At 43.6% G+C, this 19,599-nt stretch overlaps 1 non-coding gene across 1 annotated transcript; it reads right to left on the bottom strand.

Annotated features, from left to right (window-relative positions):
- Positions 1-473: 473 nt before the first annotated feature.
- LOC147921033 (small nucleolar RNA R71) lies at positions 474-580 on the bottom strand. The gene has a single exon (XR_015591822.1). It is a non-coding gene; the product is annotated as a small nucleolar RNA R71 (small nucleolar RNA).
- Positions 581-19,599: the final 19,019 nt, after the last annotated feature.

Raw genomic sequence — 19,599 nt, 5'->3', positions numbered from 1 at the left:
CCTGCTATCGACGACATCAATCGGTTACAAAGACCACGACAAGTTCGTCACCCCCTGATCATCCCGCACCAATCGCTATGGAACAACCGAATGGACCAAATCTGAGACCGCGAAACATTGGTGTTGGGGATGCACCGAACACTCATACTCAGCGTGCTGGAATCGTCCTTCCCGCCGTGCAGAACAACAATTTCGAAATCAAGAGTGGTCTGATCCCCATGATCCAAGGAAACAAGTTTCACGGGTTGCCTATAGAGGATCCACTCGACCACTTGGACGAGCTCGACCGTCTGTGCAGTCTCACCAAGATCAACGGCGTGAGCGAGGATGGTTACAAGTTGCGCCTCTTCCCATTCTCCCTGGGAGACAAAGCTCATCAATGGGAGAAAAACCTTCCTAAGGGATCAATCACCACCTGGGATGGTTGCAAGAAAGCATTCTTGGCCAAGTTCTTCTCCAATTCCAGAACAGCACGTCTCAGGAATGAGATTTCTAGCTTTACTCAGAAAAGCTCCGAATCATTCTGTGAAGCCTGGGAGCGTTTCAAGGGTTACCACAGCCAGTGTCCACACCATGGTTTCACCAACGAGTCCATGCTAAGCACTCTATATCGTGGTGTACTTCCAAAAATTCGCATGCTGCTTGACACTACTTCTAACGGTAATTTCCTCAACAAAGACGTTGATGAAGGATGGGAACTGGTTAAGAATCTCGCCCAGTCTGTTGGCAACTACAATGACGACTATGACCGCACAGTTCGCGGCGAAGCTGGGTCTGAGGAGAAGTACAAGAGGGACCTTAAGAATGTCAATGACAAGCTTGACCGCCTCCTACTAAGTCAGCAGCAGCATGTCCATTTCGTAGCTGAGGATGACCCTTTCCAAGTTCAAGATGGGGAGGGTGAGCAGTCTGAGGAGATCAACTACGTTCAAAATCAGGGTGGTTACAACAAGGGCTACAACCCCTATAAGACGAACCCCAATTTGTCTTACCAGAGCACCAACATTGCAAATCCACAGGATCAGGTGTACCCTCCTCAGCAGCACCAACAAGGTCAGCAAAAACCTTTTGTGCCTTAGAATCAGGGATTCGTACCCAAACAACAAATCCAGAAAGGTTACCATGCTCCCTCAGGACCACCTCCAGGATTCCGCCCTCAACCAGTTCAGTCTGCTCCAGCCCCCGATCAAGAAATGAAGCAAATGATGCAACAACTTCTTCAGGGTCAAGCTAGTGGATCTATGGATACTGCTAAGAAGTTTGCTGACCTTAGTCAGAGGATGGAATGTTCATACAATGATCTGAATGTCAAATTTGAAGCTCTGAATTCGAAGATAAGGTATATGGAAGGCCAATCCGCTTCTAGTTCTGCACCAAAGCCTGGCTAATTCCCAGGGAAGGCTGTTCAAAACCCCAAGGAGTTTGCAAACACAATTACGCTGAGAAGTGGAAAAACATTGCCTCCCAGGCAAGGAGTTCCAGACATCACTGAGGACAGTGATGAATTAGATGGGGAGGATTTTGTTCAAGATGAAGCTCAGATCAAGGATCCAGTCGAAGCAGTCAAAGATCCAATCGAGCCAGTGAAGCAGTCTGAACCTGAAGCAGTTAAGGAACCTGTTGTTTCTGCTGACAAACCTGCGAGGTTCATCCCTCCACCATACAAGCCTCCTCTACCATTTCCAGTGAGGTTCAACAAGCAGTTACTGAGAAGTACAAAGCCTTGTTCGAAAAACAAGTCAAGGAGATTGAGTTGAGGATGCCATTGCTGGATGCATTCGCACTTGTTCCTCACTACCAGAAATTCCTAAAGGATTTAGTGATGGAGAGATCAAAAGAAGTTCAAGGCATGGGGGTACTAAGTCTTTAGTGCAGTGCAATCATCCAGAAGAAGGTTGTACCCAAGAAGCTCAAAGATCCTAGATCATTCACTCTACCTTGCTCCCTTGGACCTATGTCTTTTGATAGGTGTCTATGTGATCTTGGTGCTTCAGTTAATCTGATGCCACTCTCTGTTGCTACGAGGTTGGGTTTTACAAGGTTCAAGGGTTGCGACATCTCTCTCATCCTTGTAGACAGATCAGTGAGACTTACAAATGGTATTTTAGAAGACTTACCCGTCAGGATCAGAGACGTGGAAGTGCCAACCGACTTTGTGGTTCTGGAGATGGATGAAGAACCAAAAGATCCTCTGATCTTAGGAAGACCATTCCTGGCGACTGCTGGAGCCATCATTGATGTCAGAAATGGCAAGATTTATCTTAATCTGGGCGACGACTTCACTATGAAGTTTGACATCAAGGATACCTTGAAGAAGCCAACGATTGGAGGACAAGTCTTCTACATTGAAGAGATGGATAAATTGGCTGATGAGTTGTTGGAGGAATTAGCTGAGGAGGATCATCTCAAGACTGCTTTGACCAAGAGTGGAGAAAAAGGGTTCCTGCATGAGGAGACCACTTGTTACAAGATTCTGCTAGACTCCCACAGAGAAACGGATGGACCAGAGGAATTCGAGCAGCTATCTGACGCAGAGGAGGTATGTGCAGTTGAGACTGAGAGTTCAGAACGTGATATCTCCCACTCGACCGATGTTAAGACCCGACTCGACACACCGACGTCCCGCTCGATCGAGTCGCACCCCTCCCACTCGACCATGAACATTCCAGACTCCCATGCTGACGACTGGTTGGAACTGAAAGCTCCAAAGAGAGAACTCAAAACTCTCCCTTCCGGACTCAGGTACGTTTTTCTAGGAACTAATTCTACTTATCCTGTCATAGTGAATGCTAGGTTGAGTGATGATGAATTGGGGTTGCTAGTAACTGAGCTTAAAAAGTATAGAAATGCTATAGGTTATTCTTTAGATGATATCAAGGGAATCTCACATAGTCTTTGCATCCATAGAATCAATCTTGAAAATGAGTCTTATGCTAGCATTGAACCCCAAAGGAGATTGAATCCTAACCTAAAGGAAGTAGTAAAGAAAGAAATCTTAAAACTGCTTGATGTTGGAGTTATATATCCTATCTCTGATAGTACTTGGGTATCTCCAATGCACTGTGTATAAAAAGGGGGGAATCACTGTTATCAAAAATGAAAAAAATGAGCTAATCCCAACTAGGACCATCACAGGACATAGGATGTGCATTGATTATAGGAAGTTGAATGCTGTATCTAGGAAATATCATTTTCCTCTTCCTTTCATTGATCAAATGTTGGAAAGACTAGCCAGTCATCCTTATTACTGTTTCCTTGATGGGTATATCGGATTCTTCCAAATCCCTATCCACCCAAATGATCAGGAAGAGACAACATTTACTTGTCCTTATGGCACTTTTGCCTACAGACGCATGCCATTTGGTTTGTGCAACGCTCCTGCCACCTTTCAAAGGTGCATGACATCGATTTTCTCGGATTTGATTGAGGAGTCAGTGGAAGTGTTTATGGACGACTTTTCTGTATACGGTTCCACTTTCTCCTCCTGTTTGTTAAATCTGTGCAGGGTATTGACGCGATGTGAGGAGACGAACCTGGTGCTGAACTGGGAGAAGTCCCATTTCATGGTTGAAGAAGGGATCGTTCTGGGACACAAAATTTCTAAAAGAGGAATTGAGGCTGACAAGGCAAAGATTGAGGTCATGGTTCAGCTTCAACCGCCTAAGGCAGTGAAGGACATCATAAGTTTTCTGGGACACGCTGGGTTTTACAGGAGATTCATTAAAGACTTCTCAAAAATTGCAAGACCATTCACAAGGTTGCTGTGCAAGGAGGTTGAGTTCGAATTTGATGCAGCATGTCTGGAAGCCTTCAGCAAGATCAATGAGGTGTTGGTTTCAGCATCCATAGTACAAGCTCCAAATTGGGATCACCCTTTTGAGATCATGTATGATGCTTCAGACTTCGCAGTTGGAGTAGTTCTGGGACAGCGAATTGACAAGAAGCTTCATGTCATCTACTACGCCAGTCGCACCATGGACGAGACTCAAGGAAGATATGCAACCACAAAGAAGGAACTCCTAGCAGTTGTGTTTGCATTCAACAAATTCAGAAGTTACCTTTTGGGTTCGAAAGTCATAGTGTATACCGACCATGCTGCTCTGAGACACATCTATTCGAAAAAGGATACCAAGCCAAGACTGTTGAGATGGATTCTGCTTCTTCAGGAGTTTGACATGGAGATTGTTGACAAGAAAGGCATAGAAAATGGAGTTGTGGACCACCTGTCCAGAATGAGGATTGAAGATGTTGTTCCAATAGATGATTCAATGCCTGAGGAACAACTTTTGCTCGCCCAGGTTTGTGAGCAGATGCATGACATAGGGGTTGAAAACCTAAAAATCAATTGTATGGTGATCACTTCAGACTCTGCACCATGGTATGCTGATTTTGTGAATTACAAGGTCTATGGAGAAGTTCCTGATGACATGGATCCCTACAAGAAGAAGAAGTTTTTTAGAGAGGTCAACCACTAGTTCTGGGCCTGTACAAAAGAGGTTCTGACGGTTTGTTCAGGAGATGCATAACAGAAGGGGAAGTGCAGGGAGTGCTTGAGCACTGTCACGGCTCCAACTATGGAGGTCACTTCGCCACATTCAAGACAGCCCAAAAGGTTCTTCAAGCAGGTCTCTGGTGGCCAACCTTGTTCAAAGATGCTCACAGCTTCATCACCAAGTGTGACGCTTGTCAGAGGATGGGCAACATCACAAGGAGGAACGAGATGCCCCAGAATCCGATCCAGGAAGTGGAGATATTTGATGTTTGGGGTATAGACTTCATGGGACCTTTCAATCCTCCATCAAATGGTAATGTCTATATTCTGGTGGCAGTTGATTATGTATCTAAGTGGGTCGAAGCCATTGCCAGTCCTACGAATGATCACAAGGTTTTTTTGAAGCTGTTCAAAAGTATAATTTTTCCAAGGTATGGGATACCCAGAGCAGTGATCAGTGATGGTGGAACTCACTTCATCAACAAGGTGTTTGAGAGTATGCTGAGAAAGTATGGGGTCAAGCACAAGGTGTCTACTGCGTATCACCCTCAGACCAGCATACAGGTTCAAGTCTCGAATAAGCAGATCAAGGGTATCCTTTCAAAGATTGTTGGAGTTTCGAAGAAAGATTGGTCTTTCAAGTTCGATGAGACTCTCTGGGCATACAGAACAACATTCAAGACGCTAATAGGCAGAACACCATTTCAACTGATATATGGTAAAGCATGTCATCTCCCTGTAGAGGTTGAGTACAAGGCGCTTTGGGCTATCAAGTTGCTGAACTTAGATATTGATACAGCTCAGGGTAAGAGGACTCTTGATCTACATGAGTTGGAAGAAATCAGACTTGATGCCTATGAGAGCTCAAAGATCTATAAAGAAAAAACCCATAATTTTCATGATAAGAAAATTGTTGTCAAGGAGCTCAAGGCTAGAGATCAGGTTTTGCTTTTCAACTCCAAACTTAAGTTATTTCCTGGAAAGCTTAAGTCTAGGTGGTCTGGACCTTCTGACGTCAAGGAAGTTCTGCCATACGGAGCCATAACTCTTCTGAATAAGGATGGTAGCAAGTTCACTGTAAATGGTCAGAGAGTCAAGAAATATTTAGCTGATCAAGTCCGCCCAGAGGGGTCTTATGTGCTCCTCTATGAACCCTCAAAAGCATAAAAAGCTGAAAAGTCAAGCTAGGGACTTTAAACAAGCTCACTTTGGAGGAAGTCCCATAGGTATCATTGTAAATATTTTTTATTTTTTTTTAGGATCTTTGTGTTTCTAATTTTTGTTTTTAGTTTTTAGTGTTCAGGAATCTAGAGACGAGAGTCTAAGCAACGTAAAAAAAATATGCAGTTAAACGAGTGGATTTAGAGTAAAGTCTAGTATGATGGGTTTTACAGAAGAGATTGAGGATATAAAAGAAAGGGAGGAGAAGAAAAAATTATAAGAGAGAAACAGAATCAAGAGTGTGTCGGTCTCATGGGGAATAGAAGAAAATACAGACTGAGAATCTTTATCACACCCCATACCCCACTTATGTCCTATTCTCACCACCTATTCTACCCACGTGAACCCTCCCCCACTCTCTTCTTTTCCCACGTGAACCCTCCCATCATCTCAACTCCTATCTCTTTTGCTCCATTTCTTGAGACATATCAAACCACTCACCATCACCTTTTTGTCACCTCACCTCACCACCATCCCTATCCTCACACTCCTCCTTCTCTTTTTAAACAACTTCTCATCTCTCCTTTTTCCTCTCACCCAACGACATTCACTTTACTTCATCAATCTTTCATTCTCAGTCTCTCCCACCAACCACACCAAACACTCATTCCTCACTCTCTTTGCCCGACAACATCTTCGTTCTCACAAGACTCCTGCTCCGGCAAGGCTGCACACTCGACTGGTGAAGCTACACATCACGCTCGAGCCAACTACTCCGTTCGAGTCGGTCTCGACCCATACGTTCGAGCCTCAACGATCCGACTGACCTCGCCTCCCGTTCACGACTCTACAATCGAGCCAATCTCACAATCCCTCTCGACCTACACTCTCGTCACCATCTCCACTCACCACTCAAGTCGTCGTCTTCACCATCACGTCTCCGCAGCTGTATCACACACCGGAGAGTTCAACCACCACTCGCAATCGAGCCGATGACATCAAGCTTGACTCGAGCCTCAGTCGTAACACCTCTCTCGAGCCGTTTTCACAATTCTCTCTCTCGAGCCGCTCTCATACTGTCAATCGAGCTATCCACCATTTTGTTCAAGCTAACAAGTCGACCTTGTCACCCACAAGATCGAATAATCTTCTCTTTACACTTTCAGTTTTAAACTTCATAATTGCTTTTGTCACTTGTGAACTAACATTTTAACGCTTGAGTTTGAGTTCATCATGTCTCAGTGGAGCAGAAAGAGTGCTGAGCTAATAGAGGAAATGAGATATGCCTATGTTTGTAAGGCAGGAGAACGCTCATCGCCTAAGTCTATGACGAGGCGTTTCTTAGAAATGAAAAACATGGTCGGCGGAGTTGTTGGAGGTTCAGGCCAAGCAGCGGGGTCAAGCAGACCAGCCAATCCACTCACTAAGAGCAAGAGTCGCGGGAAGAGACCGGCACAGACTTCTAACTCAAGAGAGGAAGGTAGTGATTACAAACAGGAAGAACCTGGGTCGCGTTCCGCACAAGCTCCCAGGAAATCCGTAAGAGGGTAATCAACCGAGACGAAACTGACTACCAAGGAGTATTACGAGCTGTTTCAGCAGTTGGAATTCAGCGGAACAAGATACCCTCATGTTGAGACTATGGAGCAACTCGGGATTGTGGAGGATGTTCAGTACTTATTTAGGCGATGCCATCTGGAGCGACTCATGAACACCCCCAAGAATGGGTACAAAGAGGAGACTATCCAGTTTTTCTCTACTTTGGAGATGCACTTATACGCGGATGAGCCAGGCATGATGTCTGATGGAGGGCTGGGGTACATTACATTTCGCGTTCATGGTTAGTTCTACACCCTTACTTTCAGAACGAAATATCAGCACTCTGGGCGATGATTGGAAGCACGCCCACATTAACTTCATAGAAAACGAAAGTGACGAACCTGAGAAGCCTAGTGTTGCGTTACTTCTAGAAGGCAGTGGCCAATGCATTCTACGCCAAGGAGATTAAGGGATACATCACGGACGGCGAGCTCAAGATGATAGATCTAGCGCTCAAGGGACTCTCATTCACGGTAATGGATGGCACCGAGCTGCAAGGTGACATGTCCAACACTTCCGTCTCGCTCTACCTCCTCAACTACATGATGTCATACAGGACTTTGGTCTTGAGACTCAACAGAAACAACTCTCCCGGAGTGATGTGTATGGGTGGCGTGATGACTTGGTTTCTTGGGGCAGCTGGTGTTCCATTACTATCCGAGCCACACTCACCACGCTGGATCGACGCGAACAACCTGTGGCAGTTGCGCACTCTGGAGCGGGGTTTGAGGCAGGGACGGCTGATTTACAAGTTTGTGCATCCGAAGGTCGGTCCCTCGAGATTACTCCTGCCTTGCATCGAGCTGACTACTATCTTGAGGGGTGAAAATGTAGAGTTCATACCTCCCACGGACACTCTATACGAATCTGGGGATGAGATGCCGCGGGTAGAGATTGCAGAAGCAGGAGCAGACCCGATGGAGGAGGACGAAGTTGAGTACCGCCCTGAACAGTTTCACTTCGAAGAGTACTCAGAACCAATAATGGCTAAGGGAGTCAGAGCAGCTCATGAACACCTCAACAAGCTTCAATGATGGGGGAAGGCCAAAGACAAGGCGTTCAGCAGCTTCACCAAGACAATGAAAAACTTCATGCGTAAGTTTAGCTACTCGACTTCCACTACCGTCGTCCCTATGTCTATCTCCGAGGACACCAGACCCATGCCGGGACGAGACTCTGTGACACTCGAGCCAACTCGTCAGAGAACACTCTCTCCGGTTCCCTCCCCAACACATCAATCTTCATATGTGTCACGAGAGCGTCAGCTTTCACCCGCTCCTTCACACCACTCGTCACACGAGTCTAGGGAGAGACAGAGACGCATTTCACGAGGTTCCAGAGCCTCCTCAAGTCGGCGGTCAGCGCGTCGTTCTGCAGCTCGAGATGAGCATGAGGTTATGGTTGAGCAGCAAGATGAAGCTTAGGGTGATTATCAGGGCATGCCCGGGGTTGAGCAGCAGATCGAACATCAAGGTGATTATCATCCTACCGAGGTTGTTGTGTTGGTATTAGACCATGGTGAGTCAAGAGTCGATGACATGCAGTGTGACGAGCAGCCGAACATGTATCAGAACACGCAAGCGGTTGAGCAGCAAGTCGACCAACTAGCTGAGGTCACTCCTGCGGATCCAGAACAAGGTGGAAGACAGAGTCAGTATCACGCACCAACTCCTTGGGCGAGCTCAATCTCCTTTTTCTATGACTGAGCTACTCCTACCTTTCCTTTGTATATACCAGTTCACTCATGCATTGTTTTTGTTGTGATTCTCAAATCCTTCTGCAAATTTTTCTTACACAGGAGACTGTGTAATTTAAATTTGGGGGAGGGTTTGAGATGATGTATCTGATGTTGTTTTTTGTGATTCCAATTCTTGCATCTTATCATGTTTGAGTTTGCATTCATCTATTTGCATAGAAAAACCAAAAAAATGTTGAAAAAAAAAATATAATAATTAAATTTCCACAAAAACAGAGTGCTCATGTAGTTTGCACTTGCATATTAGGATCGAGTCTAGGTTTATTCATATAGGGTTGTTGCATTTAGCATAGGGGTTGATGATGATTGTAACCTTGTTAGCATGTTGGATTCAATAGGATAGGATCAAGGCCCTTGTTATTAGTTCTTTGATGCTTGTTGATTGAACTTGAAATTGTAAGATTGAAGCATGTTTTGAATTGATATCATTCCCTATCTACCTGAACCTAATCCTGACTTGCAATTATCCTGTTATGCATTGAAATTGAACTCATAGATACCACTTACATACTTTGATTATCTTTCTCCTTTTTACCATCCTTGTTAATTCAAGTAGCTGATTCCCATCTTTGGAACAGTTCCCCGCACCATTAACCAACCCTTCTTTCAAGCCAATTGTATTCTTGAGTGTCAGGCCTTTTTCCGAGTAGAGCTTGTTAGAAAGTGTTAGGTTCTAACCGACAAGAGTAGGATCCTGTGTAGATCTAGTTCACATTATCCGGACTAGTAGGACTAGGTGAGAACTCGATTTTGGGCATTGGGTATCGATTTGTGCAGAAAAGTGAAGAGTAAAAAGAAAGTAAAGGGTAGAAAGTCTTTAGGAGGGGATGAGTTTTCAAAGTTTACAAGTCTAGTAAAGGATTTGGGTTGAGCAGAATAATGAGTTACTGGTTCTGGGCATAAAATGAAAAGATTAGACAAAGAAAAGAAATTAAAATGTTTAAGATGTCTAGAGTCCTTAGAAGAAAAGGAAAAAAGAACCTTACTGATAATAAAGATTTCCCAATCCGCTAGAATGATAAGAAGTGAACTCCTCCTAAGACCAAGTCTAAAGAATGAAAGAATGGGTTTGAGATGAGGTTTCTGATGAAAGGTAGAGATAGGACAAACTTCGGTTTGGAATGTTCTTTGGGTAGACAGGGCGCTGCTCTTGTATGTATCAGTTGGTTTCAACCTTTAGCCTTCTCTTACGCTCAACTCCTTTTCGTGAGAGAACCTTGTTCTATATTGATAAAACCCCTTGAGAAGGAGATCATCTATGTCTCTGACCTTTTATCCTAGCCAAATGAGTTCAATGACGTTGCTTAGCTTGATTCATGGTTCTTTGTTAATGAATGTTAAAGGGAGTGGTTGATAGGATTGCATGTGTACATCAAAGAAATAAAGTTCCTTCACCATGCATCATAGAACTAAAAACAAGGACCTTGACTCTAACTATTTTATTTAGCATGTTTTAGGTTCCGAGACCCCATCTTCACACCTCTCTTCCATACTCTATTCCTTATTGTTTGATTGAGGGCAACCAAAGAATAAGTTTGGGGGAGTTGATATGTCTATATTTTGTCAAGAGATTGGATTAGCTAAGAAGTGATGTTCATTGTTTAGGGATGGTTTGCTTGTGGCATGTTAAGCACTCTATAGACTAGGATACTCCACCAACATCAATTACTCCCATCTTTAGGACTTCTTTCTTTCTGATTTTTATTACATTCCTGAGATTGTTTCGTTTCTTGCTTTTTAGTTCATGCTTAGACTTGTCTCCGTTTTCATTCATTTTAGTTTCTCGTCATACATTTTTGTTTCTAGTTCTGTGACTCGTTTCCGTTTTGCATTTTGATCTCTCTAGGATTGTTAGACATAAAAACATTCTCTGAATTGCCTTGACTTGTGATTGCTTGATTGCATCTTAATTGTTAGTAAAGTTTCGCAACTGGATTGACACCTTAAGTATTACAACTGCATAAGGTTAATTGAACCTGCCAGAATAGACACACAAAAATCCTAGTATCAAGTATGAGACTACTAGTTGTAGAGTATTTATTATTATTATTATTTATTATTAAAAAAAGGGCTGGGTCGTTTCACAACTTCAACCTATATGCAACTGGTCCCACCTGCTCCATAATCCTGAACGGACCAATGTACCTCGGACTCAACTTAGACTATGAGATAGACTTGTTCGAACCCCGCAACATGGCCATCTTGAGGCACACCCTGCCATCCACCTGGAACTCAATATCCTTCCTCCTCTGATCAGCATGACTCCTCTGCGGATCCTAAGCCTCTCTCATGTTCAGCTTGAGCACCCAGATCTTCTCCGTAGTCTCTTGAACAAAACTTGCATCCAATATGCTCCTCTCCCCCACATGAGTCCAGCATATTGGTGTGTGACATGGCCTCCCATACAACACCTCATAAGAAGCCATACCAATACTCGCGTGATAGCTGTTGTTGTAAGCAAACTCTACCAGGTTCAGGTGATCGGCCTAGTGACCACCTCAGTCCAGCACACACATCCTCAGAAAGTCTTCCATAGTCTGAATCGTACTCTCAGACTGCCCATCTGTCTAAGGATGCCCAAATCTGGCAGATCTGGCAGAAACGCCCTCCAGAAATAGCACATAAATTTAAAGTACTGATCTCACTCAACTGAGACTCCATATCCTGCTCCGGAGCAGAAACCCCCCGCTTCATGCTGAGAGCGTCTGCTACCAATTTAGCTTTACCGATGTGGTAAGCTATATCCAGATCATTATCTGCTATCAACTCCATCCACCGCCTACGCCTCAAGTTCATTTCAGGCTGGGTGAAGATATACTTCAAAATCTTATGATCTCTGTACACTTGTAATTTTCCGCCATAAAGATAAGATTTCCAAATCTTCAAAGCGAAAACTACAACTGCCATCTCCAAGTCATGGGTAGGGTAGTTTCCTTCATGCTTCAGCAACTTCCACGAAGTATAGGCAATAACCTTCCCCTCCTGCATCAGAACACACCCCAAACCAACTCTGGAAGTATCTGTATACACCACATATGGCTTATCATACTCAGGCAAGACCAATACTGGTGTACTAGTCAACATCTGCTTCAGGCTCTCGAAAGCCGTCTCGCACTCCGGCGACCACACAAATGACACATCCATCCCTGTCAGCTTAGTCATCGGCTGTGCCATACTCACAAGACCTCTCACAAAATTCTTGTAGTATCCTGCCAACCCATGGAAACTCCTGATCTCCATGGCGTTCTGCGGTCTATGTCAATCCATAGACACTTCTGCTACAGAAACAGCATGACCCAAGAAACCCATCTCCCTCTGCTAGAAACAACACTTGCTCAGATTAGCGAAAAGCTTTTACTCCTCCAACTTTTTCAGAACTGCTCTCAGATGGATCTCATGCTCCTTAGGACTCCTGGAATACGCTGTTCATCAACCTCATAAACGCAGCTGGTGCATTGGTCAAACAAATGGACATCACCACAAACTCATATTGCGCATATCTCGTCCTGAAAATTGTCTTCCTGACATCCAGCTCATCTATCAAAATCTAGTAGTAACATGATGCCAAATCAATCCTGGAGAACCAAGTAGCATTCCTCAACTGGTCCTACAACTCATCAATTCGCGGAAGAGGGTACTTGTTCTTCAGAGTGACTCGGTTCAGACCTCGATAATCCACACACAAGCAGAAACTTCTGTACTTCTTAACAAACAACACCGACGCTTCCCACGGTGAAGTACTAGCACAAATGAATTCCTTGTCCAACAAATCCTTCAACTACTTCTTAAGTTCTGCCATCCCTGCTGGAGCGATCTTTTAGGGCACCTTGGACAATGGCGTCGTCCCTAGATCCAACTCAGTTGTGAAGGGATCAGACCGAGATGGTGGTAACCCCTGCAACGACTGGAAAACATCCACAAACTCCCAAACCACAGGGATCTCACCCACACCAACCTGCCCCACAGACTCCAGCATCAAAATCGTAACCAAATACGCTTCTCGCCCCTTCATGATCATATTCTCTGCCTGCACAGCTGAGATAACCATAATCCCTGAGGTCGGCCTCACTCCCTCATTGATAACAAGATTTTCACCCAGGGTATCAATTCCCTATGCAGTTGTAGTACAAAGGGTTATCAATCCAAATGGTTGTTATGTTAGCAGATAAGATATGATCAGAACTATGCAAGTCAAGCCAAGCAATAGTTGGGTTTGATCTAAAAATCCTAAAAATAAACAAAAGAAAGCAAATAAACACGAACCACACGACCTAAGCACTCGATGCAAGCATTCGAGTACAAGATCGGGGGGGGGGGATGATCGAGTGAGCAAGATGAACAAGAACAACTCGAAGGGATACTCGAAGCAGGAGATCTTGTACCTATTCGGGTAAGGGATCGAGTAAGGTAAGAAAATGCAAACAATTAAAATACGAAAGCTTCTAAGGATGGGATAATCGACTCCTAAGTATTCCTGACCAATACAAATGTCTTACATCCCTCAAGCAAATATTCCCTTGACAATGAATCTCTAAAATCTTGTGAAAACACTCTCGTGATAGAAACGATCAACCTTAATCACTCTTCTACCCAACTCTCGTTGGAGAAACATGACCAAGCAGGCAATAGAAACCGATTCATTATTGTCAATGAACCCCTTACTCATCTAATCTCTTAGGCTAAGTGAGTAAATCTCTAGCATTAATTGATTCAAGCATTTCATCTACACCTCTTGGTGGTAAAACGCCTTAGATATAATCTCAGCCTCTCGGTCTGTTGACAGCATTAAGAACACCAATCTCGAAGGGAATATATAAATCATAAACAACCAAGCTAAGACATCCTAATCGATCAAGAACACAAAATCGTCTATCCCATCCCTAGAAACATTGTTTCACTACTCAGATCTCATTGCATTAAACACAACAGCATAGATAAAAGAAAATTGCATTATATTAAAAATAGAATATAGTGGAAGAGTATAGAATCGAAAATGCAAAAAGAAATGAAATTAAATCCTAACAAAATGTAGAAAGAGTTTTGAGTCGCTCAGTTTCTCTCCCAGAAGCTCTCTCTCTCTGTTCTGAGGGTTTGCGGCGTGATAGGGCGAGTGGAAGAAGAGGGGGGTTTATATATGGAAACCCATTAACCCTAGCTTCCCAGTCCTGCTCGAGGGTCTGCTCGATGGGGTGCATGAGGATGTGCCCGGTTTGCTCTTCGGGTAGGTCCTCGGATTGTTCTTTCTGTTCTTAGATCCTCTTTGATCGGGTTGGTGTTCGGACTGTTCTTCCTGCTCCATAGCTCCTTCAGGTACATGCTCGGATTCTTCCTTGTTTCTCTCCATTTTTGGCTCTTAAGCACCTGTTTTCATCCAAAATATGCAAATGCAAGAATGCAACACCCTAACTGGCCTAAATGTGGATTCCTACAGTAAATTACCTATAAATGCTAAGGTTAGGGTAGAAACAATGCAAAATATGGACAAATATTGATGATTAAAACATGTAAATTAGAGAGTTATCAGACCCCAAACTTAAATCTTGCTCGTCCTCTAGCAAGGAAGTAGGAGGGTGCAGTTCTAAAATGGGACTCATAACCTTTTGAGCTAAGCGAAGGATTCAAGCTATAGTCATTAAAGATAATTTAATGGTGCTAAGATCAATCAACATACTTACCAATATTTTTCTATTCTTATCATCATGCATCGATCTAGTTCATCCTCCAACCAACAGCAAGGACTTGGGATTGAAAAGAACATCTCTTTTACATTCATTAAATCATTTGGCGAATTCTCGCGAATGGAGGGTGAATCAAGGGTAAGGCTTTTGGTAGAGTGGTTTTAAACAATTTCTTTGGGTGGCTTACTCTCAAAAGAAGGAATGCTAGACAGTTGTGAAAACTATCTAAGATTGAGAACAATTAGGGCATACAAAGCTTAGCTCTTGATAATCTACTCTTTTCTCATTCACTTTTTTTTATTTTTTTATTAAACCCCCTAGAATTAAACTACCCACATCCTTGATCCTAACTCCCCTTTTTATAATCCCTAAGGTCTAAACTTTAGACATCTAGCTCTCTTTTTTTATCTTTTTCTTTCATTGCTAACTCCTAATTATTATATATTTTTTCTCTCTTTTTTTTTCTTTCTCGGAGACTATAGCAAGATCTTTTTCTCTCTTTTTTTACTTAGAGACTTAGAGCTACTTAAATTGGACCTTAGGGACTTTCCCCTTTTTTTTCTTTTTTATTCCTCAACCCAATCCCAAATAATCATGCTAACCACTTATCTTTCAAAACCGATCCTATTAGCTAGTCCAAATGATAATAAACTTAGCTAAAACAAGAGCCAGTTCTTTGTCATTCTCAATACTCTAAAGGTTTCACAACCTATAGCACAATGAAAAGGCCTCACTCAACGATTCAATACAAGGTTTGAAAGAAAGGTTTGGGTTCAAGGGTACGGGAAAACGAATCGGGTCAAACGAAAAGATTGGTAGAAATGGTGTGTTAACCCGATTTTAGAGTTACCATGAGCAAGTATTCAAATTCTATAAGCAAGACAATTTAAGTTCAGGTTAAGTCCAATAATATAGAGATAATTCAATGTTCAAGCAAGTGGAGGAAGCTTTCAAAAGACACAAGGTTTTAAACAAAGATTTTTCATTTTTTTCTAAAGACTGATCTAGCAACAATGAACTGTGATTAAGGGCTATAGCTTCAATCCTAAGGTTTGACTTTAAACAAGGTGGTTTTAATCATTGTCCCCTAAAATGCATATGCAACAATCTTATATGAAACAATCTAGACTCAATCCTAATATGAAAATGCAACTACATGAACACTCTTTTTTTTTTTTTTTTTTTCAAATTTTTCAAAATTTTAGGGTTTTTTATGAAAATAGATCCATACTCAAATGAAGAAAACTAGCATGCAAAAATTTGAAATAAGAAAATAAAACACAATGTTATATACATCCTAGGACTCTCCCCCAAACTTAAATTACACAGTCCCTGTGTACATAAAAGTCTGAAAAATAACCCAAGAATCACACAAAATGAAATAAAACTAAATGCGATGTTATTTGGTACCTCATGTCTTGGTGAAGAAGGAGGTTGTAGTAGCCTCCATACTCGCCAACGTGTAGCCAGGGTCGCCACCGGCTTCAGAAGGCGCCAGGATTCGCTCATCAGAGAGCTCGGTTATGCGCACGAACGACTTGCTCGGACTAGCATCCGAGGGGTTGATCAGGTAAGGCTTCGCGTAGCTCATTGGGTAGGGCATCGGGTAGTACGACGGATATGGTGGGAGAGGTCCGGAATGATCACCCGTATAGCGGATTGCAGGGTGCATCGAGTAGGGCATCTGATACGGCATCTGGTAAGGCGGAGGGAAAGCCCCTGAGTACTCACCCAAATGTGTGCTCGATGGGTGCATCGGATAAGGCATCATGTACCCCATCGTGTCAAGTATCGGATAGGCGTCTGAGTGGCTTTTCCGTAATCTTTCAGGTCTCGTGACACCCTCATCTGCCTGGGGCTCGTAGGAGGATGCCCTGTGGGGCTCTAGAGGTGCTAATCCTCGCATTCCTCCTAATGGTCCGCTCCTCCCCATCCATGTGGGTGGATAAGCTGAATTTGGAGCTGAGGAACAGATTGCCTTATCTTGCCTCACCCCAACATGTTGCTTTTGAGAGCACACATACTCCTCAAAATCATACTCATCCGAGTTGTCTCCCTGCCCTTGCTCTGCTTGCTCTACCTCGTTCCCTAGCCGGACCTTGGTACACACAATGTTCGGTAGAATCATTTGGGCGCCCCCTGCAGCTGGATGGATAAACTTGAACAAGAACATATCATTTGGCCTCTCATAAGCGAAAAATCTCGCCAGCGTGAGGTAGTCGATGTCTAGCCACCTCGGCTCATGTATCACTCCCTTCAAGGGCACATTGCAGGCTACCAAGATCGGTATGACCAATCCTCCAATGGAGATCTCTCCAGCTCCATCCCTCCTCTCAGTTTTCATAGCCCATGACTTGAGGTAAAGGAATTGGTTGAGCAGCACAAAGACCATACTAGTGTCTGCAACATCTCCAACTAGCGGTGTACCATCCCTAGCATTGTCTAACACTCCACACAAGGAAATGTCTAGCAGCTGGAGCTCATGGTCATTCACATTCCCAGTCTCCTTTCTAGCGAACAAGGTGCAAACTAGAGATTTGTGAAAGTACCTCAAAACGGGGCTCCTTATTTGAGCTGATTCTGAGCTTGTAGACTTGTAGGGAAGCTTGTCTCCTATTTTCAGCCATAGGGACTTCATCTCCTCCTTGCTCACTTCCATGTTCTCTCCAGTCCAAGCCTTGAAACCATACAGCTTCTCCATCTCCTTGTAAGTGAGTCGGTATTCCTTGTTGCGCATGGAGTAAGTGATGAACCCGATCCCCCCATTGGGTAGTAGGGTCGGGTGGTCTTCAAAATATTGCAACCACAGTGTGGAGAGGAAGTGAACTGTCTCCTCCTCATAAGCTTCGAGGTTGGTTCGCATCAACTTTCCCAGGTGGCACATGTCGTACAGGAACTCGACGTCTCTTGTGATTCCCAACTGCTTCATTGTTTCACGGGAAACGGGTTCCTACAAAGCTCATCTTGCAGAGGACCTTGAAAAGCTTGCCGGAATCTTCACCTCTTTCTGCTTCAGCCTCCGCAAAGCTTGGCGTGTGCGTTCTCTTTGCTCCTCCTCTTGGTCATGGCTCTCCTCCTCTGAATCTCGATCCTCTTCCTCAGCTACTCTCTTGGCTACCTTCTCAGCCCTTTCAGAGCCTGGTCTCTTATCTCTTGCAACCACAGCTATGCTCCTTAACCGCGAGGTTTAGATCTCCTTTGGTTCTCCTCCACCAGCATCATAATCGACCTCCATAGGATCAGTAATGGTTCTCTCAGACGTAGACAGGTCCCTACATCGAGGAGATCAGCGGATTGCAACAGCTACTGGGTCGGGAGAGTGAACACGGGTCTCTACACGATCGGTTGCTCGAGCATCCTCTCGGGTGGCGGATCGAGTTGAGCATCAGATTAGGGATGCGAAACGTCCAGCCAACGATTGGGAATGTGGAACGTCTCCCCTTCCTTGTGAATCGCGAGCTTCGGCGGTCTCAACTCCGGTTCTAGCAGCGGCGGAGGTTGATTTGTTCCCCTTCTTTTGGTAAGTCTTCACCTTTGGAGCCATTATTGAATCCTTGAAAAGAAAGAAAATCTAGACTCTATATTAATAGGGTTAGTTCCCGAAAATCATAGAACACTCGAGTTTGAGAGAGAGAAGAGGTGAAAAGGAAGAAGTTTGAAAGTTTTTAGCACTTATCGGTTTTGGCTTTGGGAAGAGAGAGTCTTCTTTAAATAGAAGTGGCTGCAACTAGGGTTTTCAACTTGGGCTTCGCCTAGAGTGGGCTTGGGTTTGTGGAATTCGGACTCCACTCGCCACTTAATGGGGAACACGACCAGGCGCGTCGGGTACGAATTCGGGTATAGCCTCGGGTTCCCCAAAATTTCTCTTTCTTCTCTTTTTTTTTCGTTTATAAATATGTAAAAATCGAAAATAATGCAAAGTAAATAAATAAGTAAAATTAAAAGAAAATAAAAATAAGAAGATACCTTTGGGATTTCCTTCCAAGTGAGCTTGTTTAAAGTCACTAAGCTTGACTCTTCATGCTCTTTAAGCATGGATGTTGGGAGGGAGAGGTTCTGGAATCCTTTCCTCTGTAGCAGGTGATGTTCATATATTTTACCCTGTTTTCCCTTAATATATTCACATCTTTTGCATCTTTTGCTATCCATTTTGACCATTATTGCATAGCTTTAGGACTGTTCTTGCATTAGAGTTTAGTTGCATTGCATTTGCATCTTTTCATGCATAAACAGGTGATTTTGGAGCTTAAGGAGCATGGAAGCAATGCTGAGGAGAAGTGAAGCAATCATGAGGAGAAACCAAGAAAGCTAAGGCTGAAGAACCAAGGTCCGGAGTCCAACTCGACTGCCCACTCGACCAGACACTCGACCGTGTGCTGAGAGGGACTCGACCGAGTGGGAGGAGCACAAGAGGAGCCAACTCGACCGAGCACCAGGTCGAGTTGGTCGAGCCGCCTGGCAATTTTGTCTTTTAGCGTTTTTAGGGCTTCCACTACCTTTTCTATATAAGGGTTTGTACCTGCAGCCACAAAAGAGGCCAGCTTTTAGAGAGTCAAAAACCTAGTTTTACCTTTTTGGGAATTATTTCTTTTGCACTTTTATTTTCTTAAGATCTTGTACTCTTTTAAAAGGAGAAAAAGACTAAATTCTTCAATATTGTTGGTTTCATAACTTTCAGAATATTGAGAATTTGAGTTTGATTCTTTCTTCAATATTGTAGATCTTTGCTTTATCTATCTAATCATGCAAGTTTCATCATTTTCTGGGTTTATGATTTTGATGTTCATCATGTATGCTTGTGAGTAGTTGCTTAGGATCTTGAGGATGGATTAGGCTGGGTTGTGTTTGAGGTTTGTTTGATTTGGTCAAGCTTGATTGTTGTAGATCTCTTCTAGGCTAGATGTTATTAATGC

This window comes from Camelina sativa, chromosome 19 (assembly GCF_030686135.1).
Source record: "Camelina sativa cultivar CO46 ecotype springtype chromosome 19, ASM3068613v1".
Taxonomy (NCBI): Eukaryota; Viridiplantae; Streptophyta; class Magnoliopsida; order Brassicales; family Brassicaceae; genus Camelina; species Camelina sativa.
The sequence above is the reverse complement of the archived record's forward strand: the minus strand, read 5'-3'. Positions and strand labels throughout refer to the sequence as shown.